Genomic DNA, 20,263 nt, shown 5'->3' on the forward strand with positions numbered 1-20,263 from the left:
TAGGTGACTCACATGGGCTGCTAAGAGCTGATCATTGGAGTGTATATACCAATAGTACATACATCTAAAAGCTGTGTATTGTACGAGTACGAATACGGGTGCATACGAGTAGAATTGTTGATGAAACTGAACGAGGATGTAATTGTAAGCATTTTTGTTAAGTAGAAGTATTTTTATAAGTGTATTGAAGTCTTTCAAAAGTGTATAAATACATATTAAAACACTACATGTATATACATTTTAACTGAGTCGTTAAGTCATCGTTAGTCGTTACATGTAAGTGTTGTTTTGAAACCTTTAGGTTAACGATCTCGTTAAATGTTGTTAACCCAATGTTTATAATATCAAATGAGATTTTAAATTATTATATTATCATGATATTATCATGTATGAATATCTCTTAATATGATATATATACATTAAATGTCTTTACAACGATAATCGTTACATATATGTCTCGTTTAAAAATCATTAAGTTAGTAGTCTTGTTTTTACATATGTAGTTCATTGTTAATATACTTAATGATATATTTACTTATCATAGTATCATGTTAACTATATATATATCCATATATATGTCATCATATAGTTTTTACAAGTTTTAACGTTCGTGAATCACCGGTCAACTTGGGTGGTCAATTTCTATATGAAACATATTTCAATTAATCAAGTCTTAACAAGTTTGATTGCTTAACATGTTGGAAACATTTAATCATGTAAATATCAATCTCAATTAATATATATAAACATGGAAAAGTTCGGGTCACTACAGTACCTACCCGTTAAATAAATTTCGTCCCGAAATTTTAAGCTGTTGAAGGTGTTGACGAATCTTCTGGAAATAGATGCGGGTATTTCTTCTTCATCTGATCTTCACGATCCCAGGTGAACTCGGGTCCTCTACGAGCATTCCATCGAACCTTAACAATTGGTATCTTGTTTTGCTTAAGTCTTTTAACCTCACGATCCATTATTTCGACGGGTTCTTCGATGAATTGAAGTTTTTCGTTGATTTGGATTTCATCTAACGGAATAGTGAGATCTTCTTTAGCAAAACATTTCTTCAAATTCGATACGTGGAAAGTGTTATGTACAGCCGCGAGTTGTTGAGGTAACTCAAGTAGGTAAGCTACTGGTCCGACACGATCAATAATCTTGAATGGTCCAATATACCTTGGATTTAATTTCCCTCGTTTACCAAATCGAACAACGCCTTTCCAAGGTGCAACTTTAAGCATGACCATCTCTCCAATTTCAAATTCTATATCTTTTCTTTTAATGTCAGCGTAGCTCTTTTATCGACTTTGGGCGGTTTTGAACCGTTGTTGAATTTGGATGATCTTCTCGGTAGTTTCTTGTATAATCTCCGGACCCGTAATCTGTCTATCCCCCACTTCACTCCAACAAATCGGAGACCTGCACTTTCTACCATAAAGTGCTTCAAACGGCGCCATCTCAATGCTTGAATGGTAGCTGTTGTTGTAGGAAAATTCTACTAACGGTAGATGTCGATCCCAACTGTTTCCGAAATCAATAACACATGCTCGTAGCATGTCTTCAAGCGTTTATATCGTCCTTTCGCTCTGCCCATCAGTTTGTGGATGATAGGCAGTACACATGTCTAGACGAGTTCCTAATGCTTGCTGTAATGTCTGCCAGAATCTTGAAATAAATCTGCCATCCCTATCAGAGATAATAGAGATTGGTATTCCATGTCTGGAGACGACTTCTTTCAAATACAGTCGTGCTAACTTCTCCATCTTGTCATCTTCTCTTATTGGCAGGAAGTGTGCTGATTTGGTGAGACGATCAACTATTACCCAAATAGTATCAAAACCACTTGCAGTCCTTGGCAATTTAGTGATGAAATCCATGGTAATGTTTTCCCATTTCCATTCCGGGATTTCGGGTTGTTGAAGTAGACCTGATGGTTTCTGATGCTCAGCTTTGACCTTAGAACACGTCAAACATTCTCCTACGTATTTAGCAACATCGGCTTTCATACCCGGCCACCAAAAATGTTTCTTGAGATCCTTGTACATCTTCCCCGTTCCAGGATGTATTGAGTATCTGGTTTTATGAGCTTCTCTAAGTACCATTTCTCTCATATCTCCAAATTTTGGTACCCAAATCCTTTCAGCCCTATACCGGGTTCCGTCTTCCTGAATATTAAGATGCTTCTCCGATCCTTTGGGTATTTCATCCTTTAAATTTCCCTCTTTTAAAACTCCTTGTTGCGCCTCCTTTATTTGAGTAGTAAGGTTATTATGAATCATTATATTCATAGATTTTACTCGAATGGGTTCTCTGTCCTTCCTGCTCAAGGCATCGGCTACCACATTTGCCTTCCCCGGGTGGTAACGAATCTCAAAGTCGTAATCATTCAACAATTCAATCCACCTACGCTGCCTCATATTCAGTTGTTTCTGATTAAATATGTGTTGAAGACTTTTGTGGTCGGTATATATAATACTTTTGACCCCATATAAGTAGTGCCTCCAAGTCTTTAATGCAAAAACAACCGCTCCTAATTCCAAATCATGCGTCGTATAATTTTGTTCGTGAATTTTCAATTGTCTAGACGCATAAGCAATCACCTTCGTTCGTTGCATTAATACACAACCGAGACCTTGCTTTGATGCGTCACAATAAATCACAAAATCATCATTCCCTTCAGGCAATGACAATATAGGTGCCGTAGTTAGCTTTTTCTTCAATAACTGAAACGCTTTCTCTTGTTCATCATTCCATTCAAATTTCTTCCCTTTATGCGTTAATGCAGTCAAGGGTTTTGCTATTCTGGAAAAATCTTGGATGAACCTTCTGTAGTAACCAGCTAGTCCCAAAAACTGGCGTATGTGTTTCGGAGTTTTCGGGGTTTCCCACTTTTCAACAGTTTCTATCTTTGCCGGATCCACCTTAATACCTTCTTTGTTCACTATGTGACCGAGGAATTGAACTTCTTCCAACCAAAATGCACACTTTGAAAACTTAGCGTACAATTCTTCCTTCCTCAATACTTCTAACACCTTTCTCAAATGTTCACCGTGTTCTTGGTCATTCTTTGAGTAAATAAGTATGTCATCAATGAAAACAATGACAAACTTGTCAAGGTATGGTCCACACACTCGGTTCATAAGGTCCATGAACACAGCTGGTGCATTAGTTAAACCAAACGGCATGACCATAAACTCGTAATGACCGTAACGTGTTCTGAAAGCAGTCTTTGGAATATCATCTTCTTTCACCCGCATTTGATGATACCCGGAACGTAAGTCAATCTTTGAATAAACAGACGAGCCTTGTAGTTGATCAAATAAGTCGTCGATTCTCGGTAGTGGGTAGCGGTTCTTGATGGTAAGTTTGTTCAACTCTCGGTAGTCGATACACAACCTGAATGTACCATCTTTCTTCTTGACAAACAAAACAGGAGCTCCCCACGGTGATGTGCTTGGTCGAATGAAACCACGCTCTAAAAGTTCTTGTAATTGGCTTTGCAGTTCTTTCATCTCGCTGGGTGCGAGTCTGTAAGGAGCACGAGCTATTGGTGCAGCTCCTGGTACAAGATCTATTTGAAATTCAACAGATCGATGTGGGGGTAATCCCAGTAATTCTTTCGGAAATACATCGGGAAATTCTTTTGCAATGGGAACATCATTGATGCTCTTTTCTTCAGTTTGTACTTTTTCGACGTGTGCTAGAACAGCATAGCAACCTTTTCTTATTAGTTTTTGTGCCTTCAAATTACTAATAAGATGTAGCTTCGTGTTGCCCTTTTCTCCGTACACCATTAAGGGTTTTCCTTTTTCTCGTATAATGCGAATTGCATTCTTGTAACCAACGATCTCTGCTTTCACTTCTTTCAACCAGTCCATACCGATTATCACATCAAAACTCCCTAACTCTACTGGTATCAAATCAATCTTAAATGTTTCGCTAACCAGTTTAATTTCTCGATTCCGACATATATTATCTGCTGAAATTAATTTACCATTTGCTAATTTGAGTAAAAATTTACTATCCAAAGGCGTCAATGGACAACTTAATTTAGCACAAAAATCTCTACTCATATAGCTTCTATCCGCACCCGAATCAAATAAAACGTAAGCAGATTTATTGTCAATAAGAAACGTACCCGTAACAAGCTCTGGGTCTTCCTGTGCCTCTGCCGCGTTAATATTGAAAACTCTTCCGCGGCCTTGTCCATTCCTGTTCTCCTGGTTCGGGCAATTTCTAATAATGTGGCCCGGTTTTCCACATTTATAACAAACTACATTGGCATAACTTGCTCCGACACTACTTGCTCCGCCATTACTCGTTCCGACACCATTTGTTCTTTTCGTTCTATTAACCCCTGGTCCGTAGACCTCACACTTCGCCACGCTATGACCATTTCTTTTACACTTGTTGCAAAATTTGGTGCAGAACCCCGAGTGATACTTTTCACACCTTTGGCATAGCTGCTTCTGATTGTTGTTGTTGTTACAGTTATTATTGTTGTTGGGATGATTGTTGTAGTTGCTGTTGCTGTTGTTGTTGTTGTTGTTGTTTTTGTTGGGCCGTTTGTTGTAGTTGCGATTGATGTTGCGATTGTTGGGATAATTGTTGCGATAATTGTTGTAATTGCTGTTGTTGTTGTATTGGTGATTCTTATCACCGTTTTCCTCCCACTTTCTTTTGACTTGCTTCACATTGGCCTCTTCAGCAGTCTGTTCTTTAATTCTTTCTTCAATCTGGTTCACTAGTTTGTGAGCCATTCTACATGCCTGTTGTATGGAGGCAGGCTCGTGTGAACTTATATCTTCTTGGATTCTTTCCGGTAATCCTTTCACAAACGCGTCGATCTTCTCTTCCTCATCTTCGAATGCTCCCGGACACAATAGGCACAATTCTGTGAATCGTCTTTCGTACGTGGTAATATCAAATCCTTGGGTTCGTAACCCTCTAAGTTCTGTCTTGAGCTTATTGACCTCGGTTCTGGGACGGTACTTCTCGTTCATCAAGTGCTTGAATACTGACCACGGTAGTGCGTACGCATCATCTTGTCCCACTTGCTCTAGATAGGTATTCCACCATGTTAATGCAGAACCTGTGAAGGTATGCGTAGCGTACTTCACTTTGTCCTCTTCAGTACACTTACTTATGGCAAACACCGATTCGACCTTCTCGGTCCACCGTTTCAATCCGATCGGTCCTTCGGTTCCATCAAATTCCAAAGGTTTGCAGGCAGTGAATTCTTTGTAGGTGCATCCTACACGATTTCCTGTACTGCCAGATCCAAGGTTATTGTTGGTATGTAGCGCAGCCTGTACTGCGGCTATGTTTGAAGCTAGAAAAGTACGGAATTCCTCTTCATTCATATTCACGGTGTGTCGAGTAGTCGGTGCCATTTCCTTCAAAATAGTCAAATGGAACAAGTTAATCATACAGAATATTAAGAGTAGTTAATAGTATTTCGTAGCATAATATGAACTCATTTATAAAAGCTTTTTCTTCATATTAGCGTTTTATAAGTTTAAATTCGGATAGTACCTACCCGTTAAGTTCATACTTAGTAGCTAATATACAATTCAACTACTACAATTCTATATGAAAAACTGATTGTAATAATATTTCACGTTCAAACTTTTATACAATATTTTACAAACTTACAATACCGCTTATTTTACATAAAGCATGAAATATAGCACACAATAAATTTGATACAAGATAGTTGTGAAGATAATTCTAGCTGGTACACAAGTCGTTTAGCAAAGGCAATAAAGACACGTAATTCATACGTCCAGAAACAAGTCATGCATTCTGGTTTTACCAGGACTACTTCCCATCCTTGGTCTTGTGGAACATAACCGTTATGGCCGTTGATAAGACAGCGTGTTGTAACGTCATCAAAGGGACGAGGGTTACGTAATGACCAACAGTCTCGTAATAACCTAAAAACCTCATTTCTTACCCCAATTACCGACTCCGTCACTTGTGGGAACGTTTTGTTTAATAGTTGTAGCCCGATGTTCTTGTTCTCACTTTGGTGAGAAGCGAACATTACTAACCCGTAAGCATAACATGCTTCTTTATGTTGCATGTTAGCCGCTTTTTCTAAATCACGAAGTCCTATATTCGGATATACTGAGTCAAAATAATTTCTTAACCCGTTGCGTAAAATAGCATTTGGGTTCCCCGCAATATATGCGTCAAAGTAAACACATCGTAACTTATGGATTTCCCAATGTGATATTCCCCATCTTCCGAACGAAAGCCTTTTATAAACCAAGGCATTCTTGGAACGTTCTTTGAATGTCTTACAAACTGATCTCGCTTTAAATAGTTGTGCCGAGGAATTCTGACCGACTCTAGACAAGATTTCATCAATCATGTCTCCGGGTAGGTCTCTTAAAATATTGGGTTGTCTATCCATTTTGTGTTTTTATACTGTAAAATAGACAAGAGTTAGATTCATAAAAAAAAATACTTATTAATACAAGCAATTTTTACATATATCATAAAGCATAAGCACACTATATTACATATATTACACCACACGAATATAACTATCTTATTCCGACTCGCTCGTTTCTTCTTGTTCGGTTTTGGTTCATTTTGCCAAGTTTCTAGGGATATATGATGTTCCCCTAATACGAGCCGTCGTTATCCACATTGGTTTAGAAAAACCTGGTGGTTTAGAGGTTCCCGGGTCATTGTTACAACTTAAGGACTTCGGGGGTTGACGATACATATAAAGTTCATCGGGGTTGGAATTAGATTTCTCTATTTTTATGCCCTTTTCCTTATTATTTTCTTTTGCCTTTTTAAATTCAGTTGGGGTAATTTCTATAACATCATCGGAATTCTCGTCGGAATCCGATTCATCGGAGAATTGGTAATCCTCCCAATATTTTGCTTCCTTGGCGGAAACACCATTGACCATAATTAACCTTGGTCGGTTGGTTGAGGATTTTCTTTTACTTAACCGTTTTATTATTTCCCCCACCGGTTCTATTTCTTCATCCGGTTCCGATTCTTCTTCCGGTTCCGATTCTTCTTCCGGTTCCGACTCTTCTTCCGGTTCCTCTTCGGGAACTTGTGAATCAGTCCACGAATCATTCCAATTTACATTTGACTCTTCATTATTATTAGGTGAGTCAATGGGACTTGTTCTAGAGGTAGACATCTATCACATAATATCCAACGCGTTAAGAGATTAATATATCACATAATATTCACATGTTAAAAATATTTAGTTTCCAACAAAATTTGTTAAGCAATCATTTTTCAAGTAAACACGGTCGAAGTCCAGACTCACTAATGCATCCTAACAAACTCGATAAGACACACTAATGCAAAATTTTCTGGTTCTCTAAGACCAACGCTCGGATACCAACTGAAATGTCCCGTTCTTATTGATTAAAAACGTTCCATATTAATTGATTTCGTTGCGAGGTTTTGACCTCTATATGAGACGTTTTTCAAAGACTGCATTCATTTTAAAACAAAACATAACCTTTATTTCATCAATAAAGGTTTAAAAAGCTTTACGTAGATTATCAAATAATGATAATCTAAAATATCCTGTTTACACACGACCATTACATAATGGTTTACAATACAAATATGTTACAACAAAATAAGTTTCTTGAATGCAGTTTTTACATAATATCATACAAGCATGGACTCCAAATATCGTCCTTATTTAAGTATGCGACAGCGGAAGCTCTTAATAATCACCTGAGAATAAACATACTTAAAACGTCAACAAAAAATGTTGGTGAGTTATAGGTTTAACCTATATATATCAAATCATAATAATAGACCACAAGATTTCATATTTCAATACACATCCCATACATAGAGATAAAAATCATTCATATGGTGAACACCTGGTAACCGACATTAACAAGATGCATATATAAGAATATCCCCATCATTCCGGGACACCCTTCGGATTTGATATAAATTTCGAAGTACTAAAGCATCTGGTACTTTGGATGGGGTTTGTTAGAGCCAATAGATCTATCTTTAGGATTCGCGTCAATTAGGGTGTCTGTTCCCTAATTCTTAGATTACCAGACTTAATAAAAAGGGGCATATTCGATTTCGATAATTCAACCATAGAATGTAGTTTCACGTACTTGTGTCTATTTTGTAAATCATTTATAAAACCTGCATGTATTCTCATCCCAAAAATATTAGATTTTAAAAGTGGGACTATAACTCACTTTCACAGATTTTTACTTCGTCGGGAAGTAAGACTTGGCCACTGGTTGATTCACGAACCTATAACAATATATACATATATATCAAAGTATGTTCAAAATATATTTACAACACTTTTAATATATTTTGATGTTTTAAGTTTATTAAGTCAGCTGTCCTCGTTAGTAACCTACAACTAGTTATCCACAGTTAGATGTACAGAAATAAATCGATAAATATTATCTTGAATCAATCCACGACCCAGTGTATACATATCTCAGTATTGATCACAACTCAAACTATATATATTTTGGAATCAACCTCAACCCTGTATAGCTAACTCCAACATTCACATATAGAGTGTCTATGGTTGTTCCGAAATATATATAGATGTGTCGACATGATAGGTCGAAACATTGTATACGTGTCTATGGTATCTCAAGATTACATAATATACAATACAAGTTGATTAAGTTATGGTTGGAATAGATTTGTTACCAATTTTCACGTAGCTAAAATGAGAAAAATTATCCAATCTTGTTTTACCCATAACTTCTTCATTTTAAATCCGTTTTGAGTGAATCAAATTGCTATGGTTTCATATTGAACTCTATTTTATGAATCTAAACAGGAAAAGTATAGGTTTATAGTCGGAAAAATAAGTTACAAGTCGTTTTTGTAAAGGTAGTCATTTCAGTCGAAAGAACGACGTCTAGATGACCATTTTAGAAAACATACTTCCACTTTGAGTTTAACCATAATTTTTGGATATAGTTTCATGTTCATAATAAAAATCATTTTCTCAGAATAACAACTTTTAAATCAAAGTTTATCATAGTTTTTAATTAACTAACCCAAAACAGCCCGCGGTGTTACTACGACGGCGTAAATCCGGTTTTACGGTGTTTTTCGTGTTTCCAGGTTTTAAATCATTAAGTTAGCATATCATATAGATATAGAACATGTGTTTAGTTGATTTTAAAAGTCAAGTTAGAAGGGTTAACTTTTGTTTGCGAACAAGTTTAGAATTAACTAAACTATGTTCTAGTGATTACAAGTTTAAACCTTCGAATAAGATAGCTTTATATGTATGAATTGAATGATGTTATGAACATCATTACTACGTTAAGTTCCTTGGATAAACCTACTGGAAAAGTGAAAAATGGATCTAGCTTCAACGGATCCTTGGATGGCTCGAAGTTCTTGAAGCAGAATCATGACACGAAAACAAGTTCAAGTAAGATCATCACTTGAAATAAGATTGTTATAGTTATAGAAATTGAACCAAAGTTTGAATATGATTATTACCTTGTATTAGAATGATAACCTACTGTAAGAAACAAAGATTTCTTGAGGTTGGATGATCACCTTACAAGATTGGAAGTGAGCTAGCAAACTTGAAAGTATTCTTGATTTTATGAAACTAGAACTTTTGGAATTTATGAAGAACACTTAGAACTTGAAGATAGAACTTGAGAGAGATCAATTAGATGAAGAAAATTGAAGAATGAAAGTGTTTGTAGGTGTTTTTGGTCGTTGGTGTATGGATTAGATATAAAGGATATGTAATTTTGTTTTCATGTAAATAAGTCATGAATGATTACTCATATTTTTGTAATTTTATGAGATATTTCATGCTAGTTGCAAAATGATGGTTCCCACATGTGTTAGGTGACTCACATGGGCTGCTAATAGCTGATCATTGGAGTGTATATACCAATAGTACATACATCTAAAAGCTATGTATTGTACGAGTACGAATACGGGTGCATACGAGTAGAATTGTTGATGAAACTGAACGAGGATGTAATTGTAAGCATTTTTGTTAAGTAGAAGTATTTTGATAAGTGTATTGAAGTCTTTCAAAAGTGTATAAATACATATTAAAACACTACATGTATATACATTTTAACTGAGTCGTTAAGTCATCGTTAGTCGTTACAAGTAAGTGTTGTTTTGAAACCTTTAGGTTAACGATCTCGTTAAATGTTGTTAACCCAATGTTTATAATATCAAATGAGATTTTAAATTATTATATTATCATGATATTATCATGTATGAATATCTCTTAATATGATATATATACATTAAATGTCTTTACAACGATAATCGTTACATATATGTCTCGTTTAAAAATCATTAAGTTAGTAGTCTTGTTTTTACATATGTAGTTCATTGTTAATATACTTAATGATATATTTACTTATCATAGTATCATGTTAACTATATATATATCCATATATATGTCATCATATAGTTTTTACAAGTTTTAACGTTCGTGAATCACCGGTCAACTTGGGTGGTCAATTTCTATATGAAACATATTTCAATTAATCAAGTCTTAACAAGTTTGATTGCTTAACATGTTGGAAACATTTAATCATGTAAATATCAATCTCAATTAATATATATAAACATGGAAAAGTTCGGGTCACTACACAACCCATTCCTTAAAGCGAGGCATCACAATAAACAACAAAATCTTTACTTCCCTTGAGTAGAGACAATATCGTTGTAGTTGTTAACTTCTCTTTTAACAACTTAAATGCAGATTCATACGGTTATGACCAATCGTAATTCTTGCCTTTATGAGTCAACGCAGTTAATGGTCGAGCAATCTTGGTGAATCCTTCAATGAATCTTCTGTAGTAACCAGCTAGACCCAGAAATTGCCGGATCTGAGTTGGCGTCTTTGGAGTCTTCCAATTCTTAACCGACTCAATCTTTGCTGGATCGACCTGTATTACATTGGCCCCTACAACATGACCAAGAAATTGTACCTCTGGTAACCAAAAGTCACACTTAGAGAACTTTGTATACAATTGCTCCTTTCTAAGCGTAGTCAATATCGAACGTAGATGCTGCTCGTGCTCTTCTTTGTTCTTGGAGTACACCAATATATCATCTATAAACACGATGAAGAATTTATCTAGGTATGGCTTACACACACGGTTCATGAGATCCATGAACACTACTGGTGCGTTCGTCAAACCAAACGAAATCACTGTAAATTCATAATGTCCATAGCGTGTTCTAAACGCCATCTTTGGGACATCAGCTTCTTTGACTCTCAACTGGTGATATCCGGATCTCGAGTTAATATTCGAGTAACAACTAGATCCATGTAGTTGATTAAATAAGTCATCAATCCTCTAGTATGTAGTCGATACACAATCTCATCGACCCATCCTTCTTCTTAACGAACAAGACCGGAGCTCCCCAAGGTGACGAACTCGGTCATATAAATCCCTTGTCTAACAACTCTTGCAATTGACTAGACAACTCTTGAAGTTCTGGTGGTGCAAGTCTATATGGTGCTCGTGCCACAGGTGCCGCCCCTGGCACTAAATCAATCTGAAATTCAACTTCCTGATTCGGTGGGAGACCAGGTAGTTCCTCAGGAAAAACTTTGAGAAAATCCTTAACTATAGGAACGTCTTTGGGCCTCTTTTCTTCAGGAACAACTTGGCTTACGTGAGCCATAAACGCGATGCATCCCTTTCTCACATACTTTTGAACTTTCAAGCAGTTAATGAGATGTAGTTATGAGCCTCTCCTTTCTCCATATATCATCATAGGTTCATCGTTGATAATAGGAATATGAATAGCCTTTAGGTCACAGACCACCTCGGCTTTATTATCGGCTAACCAGTCCATTCCGACCACAAGGTCAAAACTTCCCAGTTTAATAGGTATCACATCAATGTCAAAAGGTTTACCCTCTAACTTCAAAGTACAGCCTCGGCAAATCTTATCGGCTCTCATCAAGTTACCATTTCCTACTTCTACGGAATACACATTATCTAAAGGAGAAACAGGGTTCTTAATGTTGTGACAAATATCCTTAGATATAAAACTTCTATCAGCACCAGTGTCAAACAAAACATAAACATGTTGATCATTGAGTAAGAACGTACCCGTGACTAGCTTCGGATCATCACGAGCTTCTGAAGAGCTGATGTTGAATGCCCGGCCTCGAGCAGTACCATTATTGTTCTTGGGACAATCCTTCTTGAAATGACCCGGTTGTCCACAACCAAAGTAATTTCTAGCATTACCAGTGTTATTTTCATTGCTTGAAGCACTGTTATTGGTGTTGTTGAGATTCACCTTACAATCCTTAGCCAAATGGCCAAACTTCTTACATTAATCACAAATTACAGCAGTACAGGTTCCAGTGTGATGTCTGCCACACTTTTGAAATTGTGGCTTTTTACCCTTATACCCAGAGTTAGCTCCTGTGACCCTAGTGTGGTTACTGTGAGAATCTTGCTTTTTGAACGGTTGTTGATTATAGTTCTTATCCTGTTCACCGTTCCATTTCCTCTTACCATCATTAGACTTAGCTTCATTCACAGTGGTACCCTTTCCTCATTGGGTAATCTGATCCAGTAACAGGCTTGCCATATCAATAGCTTCTTACACAGTGGCGGGTTTAGATGTAGTAACCCCACCTTGGATATTCTCACTTAGACCATCAATATACTGCTCAATCTTACGAGCCTCAGGAGTGACCATTTCAGGACACATCAAAGTCAACTCGAAAAATCTCTTGTTATAACTAGTGAGATCAGTACCAACCAACTTCAGCCCACGGAACTCACGTTCAATCTTCTTAATCTCATTATGCGAACCATACTCTTCTATCATTTGCTGTTTCAGAGTTTCCCAGGGTAAGGCATAAGCTTGATCATGACCCAAGGATTATGCATAGTTATTCCACCAAGTGAGCGCACTGTCAGACAGTGTGCCTGTAGCAAAACCCCCTCGATCAACATCATTACACCCACTGATGTGGAAAACAGACTCCAATTTCTCAAACCAACGGTTGAGACCAACTGGTCCCTCAGTTCCATTAAAAGAGTGCGGGTTACAGCTAGTGAATGTCTTGTAAGAACATCCACTATGGCCCTGAGTACCATTGCCGTTGTTGTTGCTCGAACCACCACGATCGTTGTTATCGCGGGTGTTATTGAACTCTCTTACTAACTCGGCTCTCTCGACCGCAATACCTTCTCCGACCATTCTCCTTATCTGAGCAGCTGTTGATTCCTTCGGAGGCATCTTCAACACAGAAAATACACCAGGTCAGTGATAAAACAATGCTATATAAAAATATACTAGCAACGAGTGTTGAAGACTAGTAATAATAATAGTACGAAGAGATTCGTTAGTATTAAGAAGTAGTGTTAAGTAGCACTAGTAGTAATAAGTAGCGACAGTAATAGTAGTAGTAACGGTGTACATATTCACCTAATGTAGAATACTATAATCATCATGTATTGCAGTTATATATATACAAAAGTCAACATGCAATATAGAGATAATTAATTATTCAAAAGTAATAAAATAATCCACCATTATTATTATTATAAAAAATATCCTAAAGTAAAAACCATCAAAGTAAACACCAAGTATTAGTAGCCCGGTTTAGATACCCCGATAAGTCGTATGTAATATAAAATAGTGGAAAGAATGATGGAGAAGGAAGAAAAGAAAGCTCCAAGTCAAATGACCCTTTACTTCCTCTTCCGTCGGGTATGAAAGGCAGGTACATCGCTCTTAGACTTAGCTAGCTTCACCTCAAGCACAGCGATCCTAGTAGCCTGTTCTTTCATTCGTTCCTCTAGGTCAGAGAACCTCGCCTCGATCTCATACAAATAGTCGTTCATAAACCAAACTCTTTTTCACAACCTATCATTCACATCTGGAAGTGGATAAGTTCTCATAGCGTCACTGAGTGCATCAACTCGATCACGTACGTGCAGGTTCTTGTTGGTGTAGATTAGGTCCATGGCAAGAAGATCGATAGGGTGATTAGGTATCTGATGAGGTGCAAGATTAATGGGTACCGGAGCAGGTGCCGGTACGGGTGTTGCACCTGAATTGCTTACGGTTCCTGTGATGACCCGGAAAATGTCAACTTATTTAAACCAATTCTCTATATGATTTAATATTTTCGTTATGATAAGCAATGCATTTTGACAAGTTTTAAAAGTATAGTAAATGAGTTTTATATAACGGTTGACCACCTTGTTTGTCCAACGATTCACGAACGTCATAACTCGTGATAATTATATAATTGTGTGTGTGTGTGTGTATGTATATATATATATATATATATATATATATATATATATATATATATATATATATATATATATATATATATATATACGAAAACATGCGAATAATATTTATATATGAAATGATAAAAATTTACTATTGAATAATGCAATTTTCAAATTAAGAATTTTACGCATTTAATCGTTTTATTTTTATGATGTAATATTTCTTAATTTATAAGAAAAACGCAATTAAATCAAAGATGTACAAGTTGTAAAGCACAACGTACAACAATGTAACTTAAATAGTTGAATTAAAATTAATTCATTTACTATTCATATGAATAGTAAATGAAACGAAATTAATTAATTTGATATTCACATGAAAACGACATGATAGAAATTATTAATTATAAGTTACATAACTTACCCCTAAAGTATTTAAGAAATGCGACTTTTTAAAATTTTAAAATTCATTTTGATTCTAAATTGTTACGTATTATTATTATATTATTATATTATATATTTTTATCCAGTAAAAAAAACTAGGAAACACATATTACGAGTACAAACTCTATATTACGAACCTTTTTACAACTAGTTTTATAAAGCTTAAGACCAATATATATATATATATATATATATATATATATATATATATATATATATATATATATATATATATATATATATATATATATATATATATTCAAATATAAAAAGTGGAATTTTTACTCGTACTCTTACCCGTCAATTATATAGCAATAGAGTACGAAATGCCGATCCGTGAAAACTGTCGGTATAAAATGACAAAGGCGGCTACTTTTTAATTTTAATTCACACGTGTTTTTATGAATTATTATTATATTATTACTTTATTATATTATTATATTATATTTATATTATTATATTATTATATTTATTCTATATATATCGAACGAATTCTGGTTCTGGTTTCATTTTCCATAACATAATATTCCGTAAACATATATATATATATATATATATATATATATATATATATATATATATATATATATATATATATATATATATATATATATATATATATATATATATATATATATATATTAATATTATTAGTATTATTAGTATTAGTATTATTAAGTAGTATTATTATTAGTATTATACATAAAATACTACGACGGGGGTATGCTCGGGTGATTTCAAAATGGGTTTTTCAAATGGTTTAAAGCTAAGGAATTCATGGGTATTAAATAAGGAGGTTATGGGTATTGATCGGGGGTATTGTTCGTGAATCAAAGGCCAACCTTGTGCTTATCATTTACGTTGCACCTACATACATTTTCCTACAATATTGAATGGTGAGTTTATAGATCCCTTTTTAATTGCTTTTGCAATCTATATTTTTGGCCTGAGAATACATGCACTTTATTTTAAACGCAATGGACAAAAGTACATACTTAATTCTACACTGAGTTTGAACCGAAAATCCCTTAGCTTTGGTAACTAGTAACTGCCGGTTATAAGAACTGGTGGGCGCGAGTAGTTGTATATGGATCCATACGGCTTGACATCCCCGTATGTTCCAGGTATAGAAAGCCTAGCCTGAACTATAAAACAGACGTATGCTATTTGAGTTTAGTACACGTTGGTTTGCATGTATTGTACATGTTGGTTGCATGTATGTTAAAACATGGGTACTTATTATATATGCGTTAAGTTTAGTTACCAGGGTGCTCAATTTCGTAGAATATTTTGATAAACGTTTTGGATGAAATAACTGAAATCTTGTGATCCACCTTTATATACAGAGTATGCGCAATATTAAAACTATGAACTCACCAACCTTTGTGTTGACACTTTTAAGCATGTTTATTCTCAGTTCCCTAGAAGTCTTCCGCTGTTTGCTTATATGTTATACAAGCTATGCACATGGAGTCGTACATGCTTTATTCGAGAAAACTTTGCATTTACAAAATCATCACCATGTATCTTATTTTGACTGCATTGTCAACGGATGTATTAATGTAAACTATTATTTACGGTGATTGTCTATATGTATAAATCATCAGATGTCAAAAACCTTGGAATTAGATATTCATTTATGGTGTGCCTTTTCAAAAGAATGCAATGTTTACAAAACGTATCATGTAGAGGTCAAAACCTCACTATGAAATCAATGAATAACGTACCGCGTCAATAGCAATTTTGACGGGTCGTTATAGTTGGTATCCGAGCTTGAGGTCATAGGGAACCAGAATTTGCATTAGTGTGTTTAACTGGTAATTGTTAGGATAGATTAATGAGTCCGGACTATGATCGTATCTGTTTTTAATGATTTTTGCTTATCATTTCTTGTCGAAAATTACATGCTTATCATTTTTAGTCTAGACACATCTTACTACATTTATTGAATAGATAGTGTATAGAAAAAATTCATATCTTAGCATATCTATTACAGTAAAGTTTGCCTGACATCTTCCGTAAATTTCTCCGTAACCTATGGAATTTTGGTATTATATATACATATGTAAGTTATGTGAGGAATGCTAAACTAAGTCCTATAAGTTACTTCATATCAAAAAACATTTCCCTACTCTGTACGAGATGGATTCCACTACTAGTTCGAGTTCCTCGGATTCTGATAGCTATTCCGATATGGATTTCCACCAGAGCTCCGAAAGCAGTGTAACCGGAATGGATCAACCAATTAGCCATCATCAATTCGGGATGAATTGGGGATGGGTTCGTAGTCGACTTAATCAATGGATATGAGAAGAAGGCGATCCCTTCTATCCACCAAATTTCCATCGTGGCGAAGAACCTGAAGCACTTACTGGCGAACCCGTTCAAAACACAATTTTCACCCTCATTTCCAGAATAGCTCGCAACGATTACATAATATCTACTATTCTAAATCTTATTTATCCCCTTGTTCAAACCCCCATTCATCCTGGTGTATTGGAAGAAGTCAACGAGCTTCGCGCTCGAGTAATGGCTTTGGAGAGTATGATGCGCAACTTGCAGGCATCACAAGCACCACCAGCATCAGCACCAACAACACCATTACCACAACCAACAACATCCGCATCACATGCCTCAACATCACAATCTGTCCCACGAGCATCAATGACATGTGCACCATAGATACCAAGGAGTACCAACAACAATAAACGATGAAGTATTGATTCATCACTTCATTGAAGAAATATTCTGCAGAGAATATGTAGTTTCTAAAAGTTTTAGAGATTATTTATTCTACTTCTAATCGTAAATCAGATAAGTGGATGGATAGAGATGATAGAGGGGAGAATAAAAACCCTGACAGGAATGGTACGTGATTTACAAGCTAGACTTGTTATACAAGCATCACCAGCAGTATTACCAACACCAACAACACCTGCAGCACCACAAGCTCAACCAGCTCCATAACCATCGACGATATCGACAACACAATCACCAATGGTTATATTGAAATAACGAGTTATGGAGTATTAACTTATTATTTCCAAAGAATTTATATATTATATATATATGAATTTTGGAAACCATAATATATCTTTTCGTACTAAGCTATTACGTATGAATTTTTAAGGGTAAGTACTACTCGGTTAATTCATATTACTAATATGGTATGATGTACGATTTATCCATCGTTAACTACAATCTCTGTTTCAACTCAATGAATTCCATCTCCTAATAAACCAAGTGTATTACTCAATTACATGTTTGATGTTACACTTTCATTATCGATGTATTCAAAACTTACTAGAAAAACATCATTCGTGCCTTGTGAAGTTCACAAGAATTCCACGAGCACCAACATCCCTCACCGAGGAATATCAATAAGAATAAATAATGAAGTATTGATTACATTAGTAAAATACTCTACGAAGATTATGTAATCTCTAATGTTTCAGAGATTATTCATTTCTAAGTTCCAACCGAAAATCAAACAAGTTTAATAGAATATTAACTCATTAAATTTGTATTACATCTGAAGAAACTATACATTCATATATTTTCATAAAGATTGTAATAAAGATTCTTTTTGTACAAACTATTAATTGTGAAAATATTTAAACGGGTAGGTAATACTCGAGAAATATTTAGATTTCACGTTAGTATGTTACACTGTACATTCTAAAATTACTCGATAATCATTAACCATACTCACTACTTTCACAACGATATACATTCTTTCATAGAAAATAGAACAACCTTTCTCACTCAAATTGATTTACATATTCTGATTTTAAACAGATCAGAATCCAGAATCCAAGTCAAGATATAACAGATAGCATCACTCTTAGATCCCTACATCTTTCAAAACTATACTTTGACTTCAAAACTGTGCTAGAACATCACTTCTATTCATAAAACCCAGAAAAATATTTGTATCATTCAAAATTCTAGAACATCATATGTATATTGATGATTACAATCTACGTTCAAACCCTTCATGATTCTTGAAATCACCTCAATTAAGAAACAATCAGGGGGATGATCCAACCACACGTTACCCACGAAAAGAAAGATTTATGCATATAGTCATGCACCTGGAAAACTCCTGGAACCGAAGTAAAAATTTAACATAAATCTATGATCCATTAGCGTTGTTATTACCAAAAATAACCTTGCAATTCCTTTTCAAGGTATCCAGTGTTATCACTCTTCCAACAAGTCAACTTCGACTTTTCATTTGGATTAACCTTATTATATCCTTATATATGTGTTGCCCTGTATGTCATTGTTACCGGGGAACCTTTTACATTCCATCATATTAACAGTAAATGTACTAACAACTTCAATACCCTTTGACTTAAGCCTCTCCGAAAAGTCACTATATTTATTCAGTGAAACTCTATCATGTACTCATCTGCATCTTGTAACGGTAGTTGTCATACCAAAAAGCTTCAATCATTATTCTCAAATTTCGCAGCGTTTCTACATCAACAGTAATATATTCATATAACGTCTATCTTCTAGACTTATGTACTTCAATTCTGAATTTCTGAATAAGCTCCCCAGTTTACGAATCAGTTCTTAGAATTTTGAAAAAAATTGATGAAGCAGCAAAAACTGTAAGCGACCTTAACAGTCGAAAGTTTGATGACAAAAATAGTGTGTTGAAAAAGCTCAGTAAATGAGAAAATTTGGTACTAAAAAACAGTTGAGCAAACCATGAAGGAGGTTGTGGACAAACCACAAAGACTAAACCTGTCTTCAAAGAATCCAAATGATTCAGTGTCTACTGAAGTCTTTAGCGAACACCTTGCTCCTTATTCTAAACCTTTGCAGACAAATTTTCTACATCATTTTTTGATTCTAGATATTTTAAAATTATAAAATATCATCGTATCTTTCGGTATAAAATTCCTCGAGATGTTCTGAAGATATCTTCATAGCTATCATTGCCCGAGATTATTTATCTCTTTACGCTATCCGTGTTACATCAAAAAAAAAAAGGAAACTGTTTTAGTTTCTAAACTTCTGAAACCATCGAGTTTAAATTATGAATATTTTTAGAGAAGTGTTGGGAATTGAAGCATGAGTTAGTATGATATAATGACGTCGGGCAAACATGGTTATATTACAGTAAGTCATGCTGAGTTTCTAATGGAACATAATAATGGTTCACAGATCATACCCTCATCATGAACCATGTTACATAACTCTTTCATTCTATTTAACCTCTAAACATATCAAGAAAATATTTTTCTTGATGAATCGGTCTTTTCCGTGAGCTTCTGGTAATTTAACAAGTCAGATCACGCAATTACCATTTATTTATTAGAACATTAGTTATTTTCATCTGACACTTCATACCTACGAATTCTGGACCATTATTTGCTTCATACAAAGTCAAGATGAGAAAACAATAGCACAAAGCTTCGAAATATAGGAGTATAAATCACAGCAAACAGAATGGATCATTAACCGTAGATGTCAATAATTATGGAAAGACAAATACAAGGAAGGATTATGAAAATCACTACCCCAAGAGAGAAGTAAAAGTAAAC

Source organism: Rutidosis leptorrhynchoides, chromosome 8 (genome assembly GCF_046630445.1).
Source record: "Rutidosis leptorrhynchoides isolate AG116_Rl617_1_P2 chromosome 8, CSIRO_AGI_Rlap_v1, whole genome shotgun sequence".
NCBI classification, from domain to species: domain Eukaryota; kingdom Viridiplantae; phylum Streptophyta; class Magnoliopsida; order Asterales; family Asteraceae; genus Rutidosis; species Rutidosis leptorrhynchoides.